General features: G+C 45.0%; 1 protein-coding gene across 2 annotated transcripts in view; it reads right to left on the bottom strand.

Moving 5' to 3' along the window:
* STX8 (syntaxin 8) overlaps window positions 1-14,341 on the bottom strand; it is a 104,510-nt gene that overhangs the window by 2,554 nt on the left and 87,615 nt on the right. The window contains exon 8 of one of the 2 annotated variants that reach the window (XR_008734334.1): window positions 3,094-7,215. The exons of the other annotated variant lie outside the window; for it this stretch is intronic. The gene's annotated coding sequence lies outside the window, so the exon portion shown is untranslated. The remainder of the gene's footprint in view (window positions 1-3,093; window positions 7,216-14,341) is intronic. 2 annotated transcript variants of the gene reach the window in all.

The raw sequence follows: 14,341 nt of genomic DNA, 5'->3' as shown, positions 1-14,341 counted from the left end.
GGCGGCAGAGATGGCAGCAGCTCCACACACCCTCCTCGGGATGCCCAAGGACTGCGGCAGGACCCGGCGCCACGGTGGGCTGTGGGGACGAGCTCTTGGGCTAGGCAGGGACAAGTGCTGTAGCTGAACGGTTTATACTTACTGCATCCTTTGGGGCAGGATGATTTGGGGTGATTTTGTTTACAGGACACTAAATGTCAGGTTATACCTGGGTGAAACTGCTTACTAATCACATTAAACATGGAGTAAACGAGTAAAAATGCATCTTGCTGCTCCCTTTCCAGCCCCAGCAAGGGCTTGGGTTTGGTCTGAGGCCGGAATGCACAGGGACTGTGCTGGGCACCCAGGACCCCAGGTCTGTCCCAGCAGCACTCACCACTGCCAGCTCCCTCACCAGACAAGTCCTTCGGGAAGCATCCCAGGGGATGCTCCCACTGCTGGGCTGCCGCAGAGCCTAGTCTAGCTCCAGATCCTCATCCCAGTTCAGCGACTGTCAAGCATATTTGACCCAGGCAGATCTCAGACCGTACTTGCTACTTGCAACAGGCTATTTGCTCTGACCCACCAGCACAGGTGAGAGAGGGAAATTGTTCAGTCTTCCACCTCAGCCAACCACTCAACGTCATCCAGCAACACAGACTGCTAGATTAATCCACTGGGAACACGATCGACACTTTTACTGTCTTTCTACATAGCACTTTTTACATCCTAATATACATTTTTCAGTTTTCAGCAGAGCCAGAAGCAAATAATTTGCTTAAATTGGGAAGAAATAAGATCTGATAAAGCTGCCGCGTTCAGATTCTGTTATGTTTCGCACTGGAGGGAAAAGTTTTAGAGGGTGCAAATCCTTAGCACAGTTTCAGTGTAACAGAGTTTATGGACTTCAGCAATTAAGAGACAACCAAGATCAGTTGCTTGGAAAATACTCTATAGGTGTGAATTAGTAATGATACAAAGTGGACTTAATGGCGCGTAATTATTCTTTGACAACTCCCAAGAAAAACTGCACATAAACCCACAATTATTACCCAGCAGGAACAGTGGAAGGCGGGGGGCTAATAAAGCATTGCTAATGGGCAATAGTAGAACGAACAGAAAACTTCAGAGGACATTCAGGGCAACAGGAGTGGGATAGCAAAATGAAGTAAACTTCGTTTTACTCCCTGAAAGAGACTGGTATCAAAAACCTGGAGTCACTTTTCTGTTTCCAAAAGCAGCGGTCAAGTACTTACTCCCCATGCGAGAGACAGAGAAGCAGAGATGGCACGTGCTGGTGCAATATAAATCAGCAGTCTGCCAGTACTAAAGGCTTATCTGATCCGTGTGATATGCACAAAAAGAATAGGACAACATAAATTGGCAATAGCACACAAATTTCAAAGTACCTCTTGCATGATAGAGACCAGATGTTACGCACATTTTTCTTCTCCTCTATACTACAAAACAGCAGATTAGAAGGATCTGAAGCTTTTAAACCTGGGTGTTTCACAGAGTGCAACATGCTTTCCTAACAAAAACTATGAATAGGATCTGACAGTAATTATGCATTCTAGATTCCCTGCCTGCTTCGCCTTTTTTTGCTCAAGTCCTATGAAATATAAATATTCCCCTCAACAAGAACTCTTCAAAGAGAAGTTCAGGAATCAAAGCCACTAACAAAGTAAACAGGAGTCAGAGAAGAAAAAAACCAAAAGATTCCTGCGCTACAGAAAACAGTGACAGGAATACAAATTTTAAATGCGTTTCTTGGGGAAAGGTAGGAAGTGAGAGCAGAAGTCTATGTGCAATTACAGAGCAATTAGTTAAGGCAGGTTGGAGAAAGTGCAATGCTCTTAAAGCTCCATCTGCTACAGTATGAGACAGCGCTGCAGCCCCAGCCCGGAGCAGCAGGGCAGGAACGCAGAGGGTGATGCCGAGTTTCAGGGCACGGTGTGCCCGAGGACGTGGGGGCTCCTGCTGCTCCGCCAGGTTTTAACCTTCGTGCTGAGATCAGCCGCGTCCCTGCACGTCCCTCTCATCCCGACCCCCTGGCAGCAGCGGGGTTCAATACTGCAAACCTAGCAAAGCCTTCTCCAAAAAAAGTTAAGATCAAATTTTTGGATAGAAGACGGAAAGAAAAGGTTACAGTATACGTAATTTATCTCCAGGTTACGACTGCTCGTTAGCTTCTCTCCCCTGCTACCTGCCCAGCTGTAAGACCAGAGGGTCCCAGGTTCACACCACACTCCATCCCCCTGGGGTCACCTCGGGCAGCCTCTCCCCACATCCCAAATCTATTCCCTCTCCCCAGTATTTACCGCCTTTGAAGGTCACTGGTTTGGGGTTCATCACAAACACCCTTCTCACCATCCCCGATTTACTCCTAAGCGAACAACTTCCCAGCTGGTGTTCACATGGAAATGCAAATAATTCCTCTAGGTCTGAGTCTGCCTGGAGGGGTCTGGGCATCTAGAAAATGATTCTCCACTCCCAGTTTGCACCTCAGTTTCCAGGGGGTTAATGGTCTGTGTAAATGCAGGTGATGGCTGAGGACTCTTACTCCTTTGTGCCTCTTCACCCAGATTGCAACTACCCTTGCCTGGGAGGGACTCTGTAACTCAACAGTGTAAGTTCTTGTTAGAAGTAAGACCCCACTTGAAGCCCGTGCTCTCTGGTGCAAGGCCAGCCATCCTCAGCGATGACAAACACCAGTGACACAGATGACGAGTTCAATAAATCATTTCATTTCCCTCTCTTCGTCCCACCCTTTGCTGCTTCCCATCACAGAGACCCTAGATGCAGCTTGGAGCTGCACCACGCTGAGCACCGTGCAAACCAGGGACACAGCACAGCCCTGCCTCGAGAGCATCCCTCTCCTCCCGGTACGGAGCCTGTGCTATAGGTGCTGCACGTGTGTTACAGCCTGCACTGTGCTGCCGAAATCCTGGCCGTGCTACAGAGCTGTGAGAGAATAATTAAAATTTCTGGTCTGTAACTTGATGGAAGCGCAGGGTGCCATGTCCTAAATAAGCCTATTTTGCCTCAAATAAGTGTTATGAATCACAAATAACGCTGATGAATTGGTTTCTTCGGAGAAAAGCGGATACCTACTGTCAGCCAGCAGCCGGCTTTTGTGTTTGTGATTAATCATCGAGACTTTCCAGTTCCTTCTGCTGACTGTTCAGATGGAGGCAGCTGAGACTCAACAATCCACAGTTTTCTTTAGAGCATTTTTAATTCCTAATGCTCACAACGGCTGGAGCCCAGCAGAAATCGCTGCTCACAAGCTCTGCCGCCGGTGGAGAGACGAGCCCTCGCAGCACCCACACAAAGCAGCCAATTGTTGCTTGTCAACTGGGTGCTTATGCCAGCTTTCTGACAAGGCAATATTTACAGTGAAATATCCACTTATTGTGCTGAATATAACTCCTGGGAATCTGAGCGTGTTTAGGATCTGGCAGGGGCTCAAGTGCCTTTGAACAGGCAGGCAGGAACTCAGTCATAAATACATCGTGTTTTGACAAGTCCCTCTTGAATAAGTGTCAAAAGATTTCTGGTCTGCTTCTATCAGACTATTGATTTACCATTAAAATCACTCCCTAGCCACAGAGTGCTAGCCATCGAGATGTAATGTGTTATCAATTAGAGCACGCAGGTTTCTACACGGTGTCTCGCATTACAACTTCACACCGGGCAGCCCCTGCAGAGGAGACAGTTGCACCTTCCTCCTTGGCATCCCCTGCTCCAGTAACAAGATCCTGGGATCATTTTTACACATTTAAACACACACTGACAAGGTAGATGCTAGGGACTGAGGATACCCTTGTTTAACAGCACAAGTAACGTCAGCAACACTTCAGCTCTTCTCTTGCAGCCCCCTGGCAGCCAGGCACTGCTGTGCATGTGGAACAGGTGCTTGATGCTGCTTCACACGGCTGCCCAGCACACCAGGGCATCCCCAACGTGCTCCAGCCACAACCCTGAAATTCAAGAGCGATGCCCACACTCACACCAGCATCCAGCTGAAGGTAGGGATGGCAAAGAGCAGGTAGCGGCTGATGCACCCAGGGTTTCACAGGTCTCGTTAAAGGTCTCCAGTGGCAACACTGATCTGTTCTTCTGCCTTGGAGGCATCTTCCAGTTGAACACCAGGTCCGCTTCTTTGCTCAACCCCAAACCCGTCAGTAACAGACACAACACGGCCACATCAAGATACCATCATCCCCTGCTGCCTCTGAGCATCAGCCCAGCTTGGGCTGCCACTGGAAATACCTAGTCACTAGGGAGAACATCCTAAAAGCTTTCAAAGAATACTAGGAGGGTTTTTGAAAGCAAGTGCAGAGGGGATCTGTCTGTGATAGCTGAGGTCTGGACTCAATGAGCAAGGAAATCTCTTCCAGTCCTTGCTGCTATAATTAGTGCACTGAGTATCCGATGGTCCTTATAAATAGGGTAAGTAAATAATGAGCATATGCTAATGAATGACGTCTCCTTTTCATGGGGGTGCATAGCCACGGTTTCTTGTTTGGGTCCAAAGCAAACTGCTCTGACAGCAGGGCAGCCCCTCCCAACTAGGGAGCAGCAACAGCCTTTTGGACATGGACTTGACCAACGTGACCCCCATGTGTCACCCCAAATCTGCATCAGCTGCAAACCTGGAGACTCGGGCAGCGGCTGTCCCTTGGGTGGGCTGTACGCCTTTGTGGGCTCAGTGCTCTTTCTGAATATTGAGCATATTTGGCAAGCAAACACAGCCACACGTTGGCTGCTTGCTGGTTCCTGGCTATTGAAGTATCTTTATTACTTCAATTTCAGCCCATCAAAAAAAATTTCTAAGGCTTGTGCGTGTGCGTGGTGTCCAAGTCATCTGCCCTGACTTCAAAACCAGAAAGGTTACATCCAAGTCCGTTTCAACAATGTCTAACTTGCAGCTGGCAAATCCCACCCAAAAAATGAGATGTGCCTACTTGCAATTTCATCGGTGCTTGCTGCCTGCAGAGGGGAGGCACGGGGGAAGCTGCCCTGCAACAAGCCCTGAGCATCCTTCAGCACCTTGTCGGCGACTGTTCCTGGGAACAGGAGTTTTGTTTGGGGTTCTCCCTACCTTTTCTGCTGATTTGGGTACAGTGTCATTCTCAGTAATGCTGAAGGTTCAGCACCGGTGTCTTTTATAGATTATAAACCAATAATAAATAGCATGCTATGACTTTAAAGGCCCTGGTATAGCATTACATTATCTGGAAAAAGCGGCTTGTTTTATGCCAAGAAAGTTATATTCCCACAGAACTGTCTATCCAGAAGTTTATGAATAAGTCTTCTTGCATAAATGACACCGTGCGCTAACTTATAAACACATAATAGTTGTTTTATAGGGTAGGAGAGAAGCAGGGAAAAGATGGGAGTTTCAACAACAGGCTGTAGAGCCATGGCTGCTTTCCTTTAAGGACTTCTTTTTAATGTCACGGTTTTAAAAAAAAACACAACAAACTTTATCTGCTTTTTCAGTAAGTTAATTTTAAGTCCGTGTTGCCAGATATATGGCAGAAACCCTGCCCAAATCTGTTCAAACCCCTGATCTTCAAGGCAGCAGAGAACCAACTTGGAAGGCTGGCTCCGAACCCGACACACATACCTAAAGCACTAGTTTAACATGGCAAGCACCCGAAGAAATCCATCTTGCTGTCCTTTATGTTCCCTAAAAAAAGCCAAACACTTTCTCCCCCAAAAGCTATAAAAAAAATATCTTTCCTTCTAACATTTTCCTCGTTTCGAGTGAGATGGGATATTCAATTTGTATTGCATTAAGAACCACTTTAGCATAAATCCCACGCTATTAAGCTGGCTTGTATGTAAATACACTCCCCGATTCCTACACCTGCATCATTGAAACCATCTCTCTGGAGGCTTGTTCTTTATTAGTTTTGTGACAGCCAAACTTTTTCTTGGGCGATACGTCTGTGTAAAACGCTGCGATCGCACATTATCCTACGCCCCCACCCACCCAGAGGAACCTGGACGTTATTGCTTTTGACCTTCCTTTTCAACTGGTCTGACTTGAGAAATTTAACACTACAATTGTACCTCTCAACTCTGACATCAAAATCATTGGCAATTCTCAGGGAAATCAAGAACAGGCTCTGCGAACAGTTATTAAAGGCTCCAAACGCCCATGTGTTTCACTGGGTCTAGAGGAGAAAAAAAAAAAAAAAAAAAAGACACTTCTCAAAAAAGCTGAGCTCTTTGGAAACAACTATTGCATTATTAATTCCTTATTTGGAAGAAAGAAAAACCTAGGTCACTCCTATGTAAGATGAAAAAACTCTTTATTTTATGAGTTATTCCACATTTGGAGCTATTCAGGCAATGCTAGATTAACCTGAAGAAAGGGTTTATCCGAGTCAAAGGTGTAGACTTCGTTCATACACACTAAATCCTCAGTCAACATTATTTCACATATTAAAAAATTGCTTTTTTGTGGGTTTTGCCATGTCAGGTTGGAGCTATGCTTTGCTCTTGGGCACACAAATGAGTTTGTTAATACAAGCCTTTGATCAGGGCATAAAGATCCCTTACATTACTGACAGCATGATCTGTTGGCAAACAAAGTGTGGCTAAATAACAGCAAGATAAAAACACCACTATCGGAAAACAAATGTCAGATTCGGTCCCAGAAGCAGCAGCACGGAGTGAGTTTACATCCAAAACATTTATTGCTTCAGCAATCAAATAATCCTGAGCATTTGGGTCCCAAACCACATGCGCAGCCCGGCTGAATGAAAGGAAGTGAGATAAGTGTTTCTCTTAATCCATTATTGTTATACCTCAATTTGCTTCTTTTTAAATCTATTTTTTAAATTACAAATGCACACCAGATAGTATATTGAACTACTTCCAAGCGCAATTGCAAAGAAATCCCATATTCTCTCAAAAAAGCGATATACGCTGTGCAAACCCAACCTCACGTGAACCGCAACAGCCAGAGGAATAGCTCAAACGAATTTGGTTGCAGCCTTCAACCAGTGCTCCCACTCCAACATCTCCAATGCTTTGCCGGTCTGCGTGGAGGTAACCTCCTACCTTTGGCAGTGGTTTGAAGGTTTCAATCCAACAGTGTAAGATGCCGCATAAATACACACTTGACTGTACATCTCTAAGTCTACGCAATTCATTAACCTCTTGCATTGACCTGAGAACCAGATTAGAAGAAGGGCAGTTGAAAGACAGGAAGGTTTCCTAGGGAAATCAAGAAATATAAATAATTTTACCTTTTGAGCCACCAGAAGTGAAACTCAGAGACAGGCAAGACATCTGTATGGATCTGAAGACAAGTCGAGAGCACAGCAAGAATTGAACTGTCACAAGTTTCAACTTTCAGAGAAGTCTGTGGGAAAGGGAACACTTTGAGCTAAATTTGTATCTGCTTTAAATAGCAGAAGGTAGCTCACAGAGGACAACCTAGGTGAAATGGATCGATGTACCTCTGAGAGAGAATGACTGAACCAAAGACCTTTACAGCACTTTATACACGCACCTGAACAATACCTTTCTGCAAAAATACTCGATAATGACATCATTTACTGGACTCACCATTGCACAAAAAGCAGAGGTAAGAAGCAACAGTTTACCCATGTTACTGCCCACCCCAAAAACCCCAGTGTTAATTGGACCCTTTATACTCACTGGTATACCAAAGAAAAGATCAGGTATTTAACGAGCAATAGTAATTTAGAAAAAAAAATAGAAAATCCGCGGCAATTTCTAACTTTGTCAACAACGCTAAAGACAGGCTAAAAGAAAGTCCCGATGGAGAACTAGCTCTCCGCTGGGGTAAATGCGGGCAGGACTTTGCACACATGCCCAGCCAAGTTGACAATTTAAGACGGCATGTCTCCCCGAGAGCCACCTTTTGGTGTTCTTCCACATCCCACCTCTTTCACTTCAACTCAAACCTGGCAAGCTCTGCTCATCCCTGCCTGATCCTTTTCCGACAGGTGGGCTGGGGCAGCACCAGGCGCAGATGTCCCAGCTTGTGCAGATCACCCAGCTCCCAGCAAGCCAGAAACTGGAAAGATTCTCATGGTTTTTTCCTTTTGTTCTTCTAGAGTGACTTCACAGACTTTCCTTGCTCGTCCCCACACTGCTATTATCAAACTATTTCCAAACCCAAAGGTCATCGGCAGACACAGTTACTGGATTTTTTTTGCATGTGGCTTATTCCCCGCTCCCCACCCCCCCCCTTTTTTTTTTATTAAATAAGCACACACACTTTCCAATTTTCCCTTCTCCAAACTCTCTAGCATCCTTTCCCTTACATAAGCGATGCCAAGAAACAAGATCAGTCAAGCAACGTGCTGCATTTCTGAACAACTGTGTTACAACTTGGAACGGGACCTGTGAAAGTTTCAAAACCCTCAATGTGCACTAAAGGTTTCCCAGAAGAAAGGAAACAAAACAAGCCCAAACAAGACCACAAAGGTTCTACAGATCCCTGTCTTTCAGATGAGGTTCACCAAGTGAGCTCAACCAAGCCAAAGGTGTCACCTAAACTCTTCTGCTTTGGCACAAGCTCAGCAAAAATCAGCAGGAAAGGCTGAGAAAGCTCAGGTTTAACCGGGACATCCCTGTCTCTAGGCTTACCAGAAGTCAACCTCCCCACGCCACGGAGGGCGATGAGCAATGAGGAACAGAAGAAGCGTTTGGCACAGACTACATCTTCATGAATTGTGGTGGAGAGAACAGTCAGGAGCTGAAGGGTGCGAAGGCTGAAAGCTTTCCTTGCAAGAAAGCAACGACCTAAGAAAATCCAACAGTGACCTACTGTCAGGTGGTCCTTCAGCAGCACAAGGCACAGGTCACTGAAGAGACTTCTCACCGCAGTGGAAACGTCGGAGTTTTACCAGCCAGCTGCTGCACTGACTGCACGGAGAGATACACACCAGCCTGAGGCCAGGGCGAGTTAAACCCCACAGACAGGGCACTCGCCTCCCGCAGTGCCCCGCGGCCGGTGCTCCCCCTCGCACGCGCACATCCAGGCACCTTCTCCAGCTCTGCTTCACCCCCAGCCCTGCTCTAGCCAGAGACGCAGACGCTGCAGCCCGGCTGGCAAACTCAACGTGGTTTTCCTGGAAGGAAAAAAAAAAAAAGAAAAAAAAAAAAAAAAAGGTCCTCAAGGCAGCAGTGCACCCCGGAGCCAGTACCTGCAGCAAGCAGGGAAAAGGCAGAAGACACGACAGATGATCTCAGCAGGGGACTGTTGTTCCTCCACTACTTTCTTCAGTAAAAACAAACGGGCGAAAAAAATAAAATAAAATGAAATGAAAGGACAGCTCTGCTGGCCTGGCGCAGAAGGGGACATCTGCCCACGTCCATCTGCCATCAGCCTGACACCCCAGTCTTTGTTTTTGGCAGGGTCAGTTTTCTACCATTATAGCTCCCTGAACTGCCTCACCAGGACACCAGTGCCAGTACAAGGAAAAAGATGGGAACATGGGGAGAGGGAGCAGGTAACCACTAGCGCTGCTTAGACGCATCAGTAAAGTGTCCCATTAGGCTCTTAAATCACTTGAGAAAGTATTATCTTTTGCCTCTTCCTTTGTTTTTCACTCGAACAAATGCTGGGATTACTTACTCCCTAGTTAGACGGATATATTACAGCAACAGAACGCTTCTCAAATGTTTAAAGCATCAACAACTAAAGTTACACATGAAAAAAAGAAAGGAATAAAAATAATCGCAGCTCAGTCAAACTAGTGGAATAAGCTGCAGTAACAAAACTATAGTTTTACTGGTCGATCTGAACCTGCAAGAACTTCACTAGGAATACACTGACCAAGAAGAAACAGTTATAGCAGAAAAAAACCCCATATAGTGTTCATACCAAGTCATTTAAGGTCAGATTAAGTGTTCTTGAAGTCTGGTCCATGTGTCTTCTATTTTAAAAAGTGCCCTGCTTGCACAGGAATTGTAAGAACTTTTGAAAATGGGATGCTGGCTCCTAAGTCCCTTGGATACTTGACCGCGTGGTCAGGAGGGTTGAGATTTACATACAAATTGCAAAGATTCTAAATGGCTTCCTCAGAGCAAGAAACGGGGGTGGAAACGAGAGAATATTTAATGATTAGTTCCTTATGGCTCCAACATTCTTGAAGCATATTTCTTGCAGTCCCTGGAACACTCCTGCATTCTTGATTGCAAAATGGCAATAAGTGATTTCCTTTAAAAGCCTTGTCTTTTATTGGAATACTAAAAATACCCCACCAGCCCCACTCCACACCACTCTCTCTCTTTCCTGGACAGGCCCCATCAACCCCGATGTATTCTATTCTGAAGACGGCAATAAACATTTCAGCATGGGCTGTTCAATCCACTTCAAAATAGATCTTGCATTTCCAGTGGAGCCCCTACTAGCACCATAAATCATCTTTACACAGACTTAAGTATGAGAAACTCCAGCTCCAAAGCAACATGGATTTGGTTTTTTTCTTTTTAAAAATGGGTACAAGACAGTCAAGAATTAAATGACTGGCAAATTTCAACATGCAACTACTGGGATGACCCTGTAAAACAGTGCCGTTGTGGTGGTTAGAGCCACACTGTGCAGAGCTACTGCAGTCAACTCACTTGACATAAACCTACCTGGAAGATGACGCTTGGTGGGGCAAAGTTCAGAAAAAATTGTCTCCCCATCCATTACATCTGAACAAACATGGCTTTCAAATCTGGGATACTCTGACTGTTGCTGATTTTAAAAGCCACAGATGAAGATTAATTACAGACTACGTCTGAACTGGTTACACACATCTAATACTCCTTTTGTTTTTCTAGTCCGCACAGACTTAAAGTCTGAACTGTTCTCCCCAGTGCTTCACTCATTATGTCTCTCTCCATCGGCGGCAGACCTCGGAGAAGAGCTCGAAGAGATAACCCCAGGTACCTGACAAGAAGGCTACCGCATAAGCCACGATTTTATCATTAATGTTCTTGGCCAAGTCAAGGAGCTTCTCCAGTAAAAGTGGTTGTGCAACTAGCAGCTAACAGCAGAGCAGCTAAGCGCAGGATGCAACCAGCCTTCCTCAGCCTCAAACATCAAAGTCTTCACACAGCCGGGAGCCAGCAGGGACATAACTGAGCGCCCCAGCGCAGGCTCCACAGCCCAGCGGTTACGACGAGAAGGGTTTCCCAAATACCGATCTGTCCGGCAGGAGGTTTGGCTGGACAAGGTGACCGAGCGGCTCCCCAGCCAACCCAGCGGTGCCAGCCCTGGGTTTCCACATTAAGGGAGTCCCATGGGCAATGTGACCTCACTGAACAGATCTGCTGGTCACATCGTAACTCTGCTGCAGCAGCTGCCCTCGAGTCACTCCACAAACTACACGCAGCTCAGCAGCCACAGGCTGATGCCCCACGTATTGCAAAAAAACACAAGCTGTAGCTTTCACTTGAACACAAGCCTAATGAAGATGGGAGATGGTTATTTTTCTACTTTTGAAGACCCAGAGGGAAGCGAACCTAACTTTTGTCTGTTAGCCAACTATTTTTTGATCATGCTTGCGGCTGGACAGTCTCCTGACCTGCGTGTTGCTGTCACACAATGTAAGCTCTCTGCTCTGCGGGACACAGTTAGCAACAGGCTTTGCTTAGCATCAGCTTCTCTTGGATGAATCGTACTTTTCTGAACCCTTTCCCACCTGCAGCGGGTCTCAAACAGGAGGGTCTGCGCAAGGAAACTGCACTTATTTTTGGATGATTCATTCCATGGATTCAATCTGGGTGAATCTAGTACTCCCACCAGCAAGACTTGGTGACCACAAGAAGGGAGATGCTCTTCTGGGCCTGAAGACAGACAAATGGAGTCATAAATCATAAAACCACCAGGTGGAAAGGGACCAAAGCAGGTTCTAGTGCAATCTACTGCTCCAAGCAGGGTCAGGTTAGGGAGCTGGACTCCGTGATCCTTATGGGTTCCTTCCAACTTGAGATATTCTGTGATTCTAAGACCAGACTCAGACCAGGTTGCTCAGGGCTTTGTCATCTTGAGTCTTCCAAAACCTTTAAGGATGCACAACTGTCCAGGCAGCACACACACTGGATTCTCTCTAGATGAAACCAAACCAGATCTCCTCATTCGCACAAACAGGAGGTGCTACTCTGAGAAGGACATTTACTAACCCACTAAAACTACTTCAGGAAGAACAGCACAGTATGGACAACCCAAAAATGTAACGCTGAAGTGGGTGACTGCTTATCATCTCTAATACAATGCCGAAAAAAAGTAAAAAAACCCTTGACATGTTTCAGTCTGGTTCTTTTAACATTTAAGAAGATCCTTAGATGAGGCTTCATTAATTTTAAAGCCAATCCTAATTTGGCCAAATAAAATGTTTCGTCCTAGTTTCTGCAGAAGCGTATCAGCATGCACGTGAAATTCTTTACACAAGTATAGCTGGTTTTTTGTTGAGAATAGTGTTTTCATAATTCAAAGAACAATCCTTCTTTTAGAAACTTGCTCAACCTTTGGCAATCCAACCTCATCAGCATACAAAACTGCAGAAACTAGCAACCAAATACTTATTAATACCATGTACAGCTGCTAACAACTATAAGAACCTCCTAAAAATGCCAAGGGAAACAGGGCGGGTGAAACAATCCCTCGCAAACAACTGAGCCAATAAATACAGAACTGTGATAAGAAATTAGGTTTGACTTGCATAATCACTTTTAAAAGTTTTTGGAAAATGGAGTCTGAAGAGCAGGAGGCTGATAAAATAACATTGTTCAGTAGCAATGTGAAAGTTTCATGCCCATGAAGTAGGGAATTCAATCCTTGCTGAATTCTTGAAATCATTTAGATGTTAACAGAAGTTTCTTCTCCAAAAAAAGAAGGCAAGGCATCTCTTAAAGCCCACACACACAGATCTTTGACTCCTATATGCTGGTGTACTACACAAAACTATTTTGGTTTTGGAAGACTGCATTGTCTCATGTGTCAGGATGGCTATTTTATTTTATTTTTTAACTTCTGACTTGAGCAGAGCCAAACCTGTACAATTTATGCATGTGCAGTACAAGAGGTCCCCTCTCATTTTGTATTAAAAAAAGAAAAAAAAAAAAGAGAAAGGAGGAGGAAAAACCACAATATCATTTCATCTCAGTACCTTCCTAAAACTTGAGAAGTTTATAAGCTCTTAACTCCAGTTCTCTCCTTTTGCCTTCCCACATGACAGCTCCAAGCTGCCACAGCAGCTGCACAGCAAACGTCTTCAAAGGAAATAAAGAAAGAATTGCTCTCAGAACAAAGTGCAGGGGGAAAACCGGCCTGGGTGACATGAGCAATGCAGGGCTGAGTGGGCTGCACCCAGGGGAGCCAACGCAGTACGTGGTACGGCTATAAGCAACCTCTCCCCACACTCACTCACCAGTGGAGGCTTTTGTTTGTAACTGAGAAATGCAGTAAAACCAGAAGGCAGGATGTTTCAGAAATGCATCTTCATATATTTTGCATTGTATTCTCCTGTGGGAGAATGTTTCCCTTTTTCAGCTCCTTCAGGTTATTACTAGATAGGTGGAGGAGTCAACGCGGAGGGAAAAAAAAATATAGAATTAAGAAATAAAAGGTCTGTGTAAGGAATGTAGTCTGTTATTAAACAAACAAGGATAAAAATACTTGGGACAAAAAGCAGTGGCTTGATTTACCAAATTTTTTTTTCTTAAGTCTAATCCCATGGTTAAATCTACAGAGTTTATTCCCCTCACACTTCTAGGGGGAGAAAAAACCCACACCACAAAGAGGCATATAAATTGCCCTGGATCATTTGTCTGAATCCTGCTCCTGCCCCGCAACAGGGACGTTCCATATGCTTTTGCAATAGCTCTGTTTTGATAGTATTACCAGAAGCGTCCCATATTAATCATGTTGCCACTAAAAGTCTCTCTGGAGTATTTGCTTATTCTATACTTTTCCAAACTGTTTCAGTTTTCTCTTAATTTATTAAAAGTTAGCTGAAGATGACCATGGTTAAAGCTAACCTCTGCTACTACAAAACTGGGAGGAAAAAAACGGAGGGAGAGAAAGAAAATCACCTTTAACCATGAATTTTCCTCTGTTCCCCAGAAGCACTGCTCCCCCCAGACATGCTGTTTCAGTCCTTGTTACATTTCTCTGATCGGTTCAAGTTGTGAAGCCTTAGATATTGCTATTTACGGTAGCATTAACATTCAAGAAACACTTTCCTGGATGCTACTATTTGAGTTAGGATCATTGGAAGAAATTTGGTATTGGCTCAATCCTTCAGTGCCCTGAAATCAATGAGCTTATTTCAGCCTGTAAAGTGTTCTTAAAGACATGCTTAAGTGCTTTGCT

Source organism: Falco cherrug, chromosome 1 (genome assembly GCF_023634085.1).
Source record: "Falco cherrug isolate bFalChe1 chromosome 1, bFalChe1.pri, whole genome shotgun sequence".
Taxonomy (NCBI): domain Eukaryota; kingdom Metazoa; phylum Chordata; class Aves; order Falconiformes; family Falconidae; genus Falco; species Falco cherrug.
This window is presented reverse-complemented; position numbering and strand designations above follow the sequence as displayed.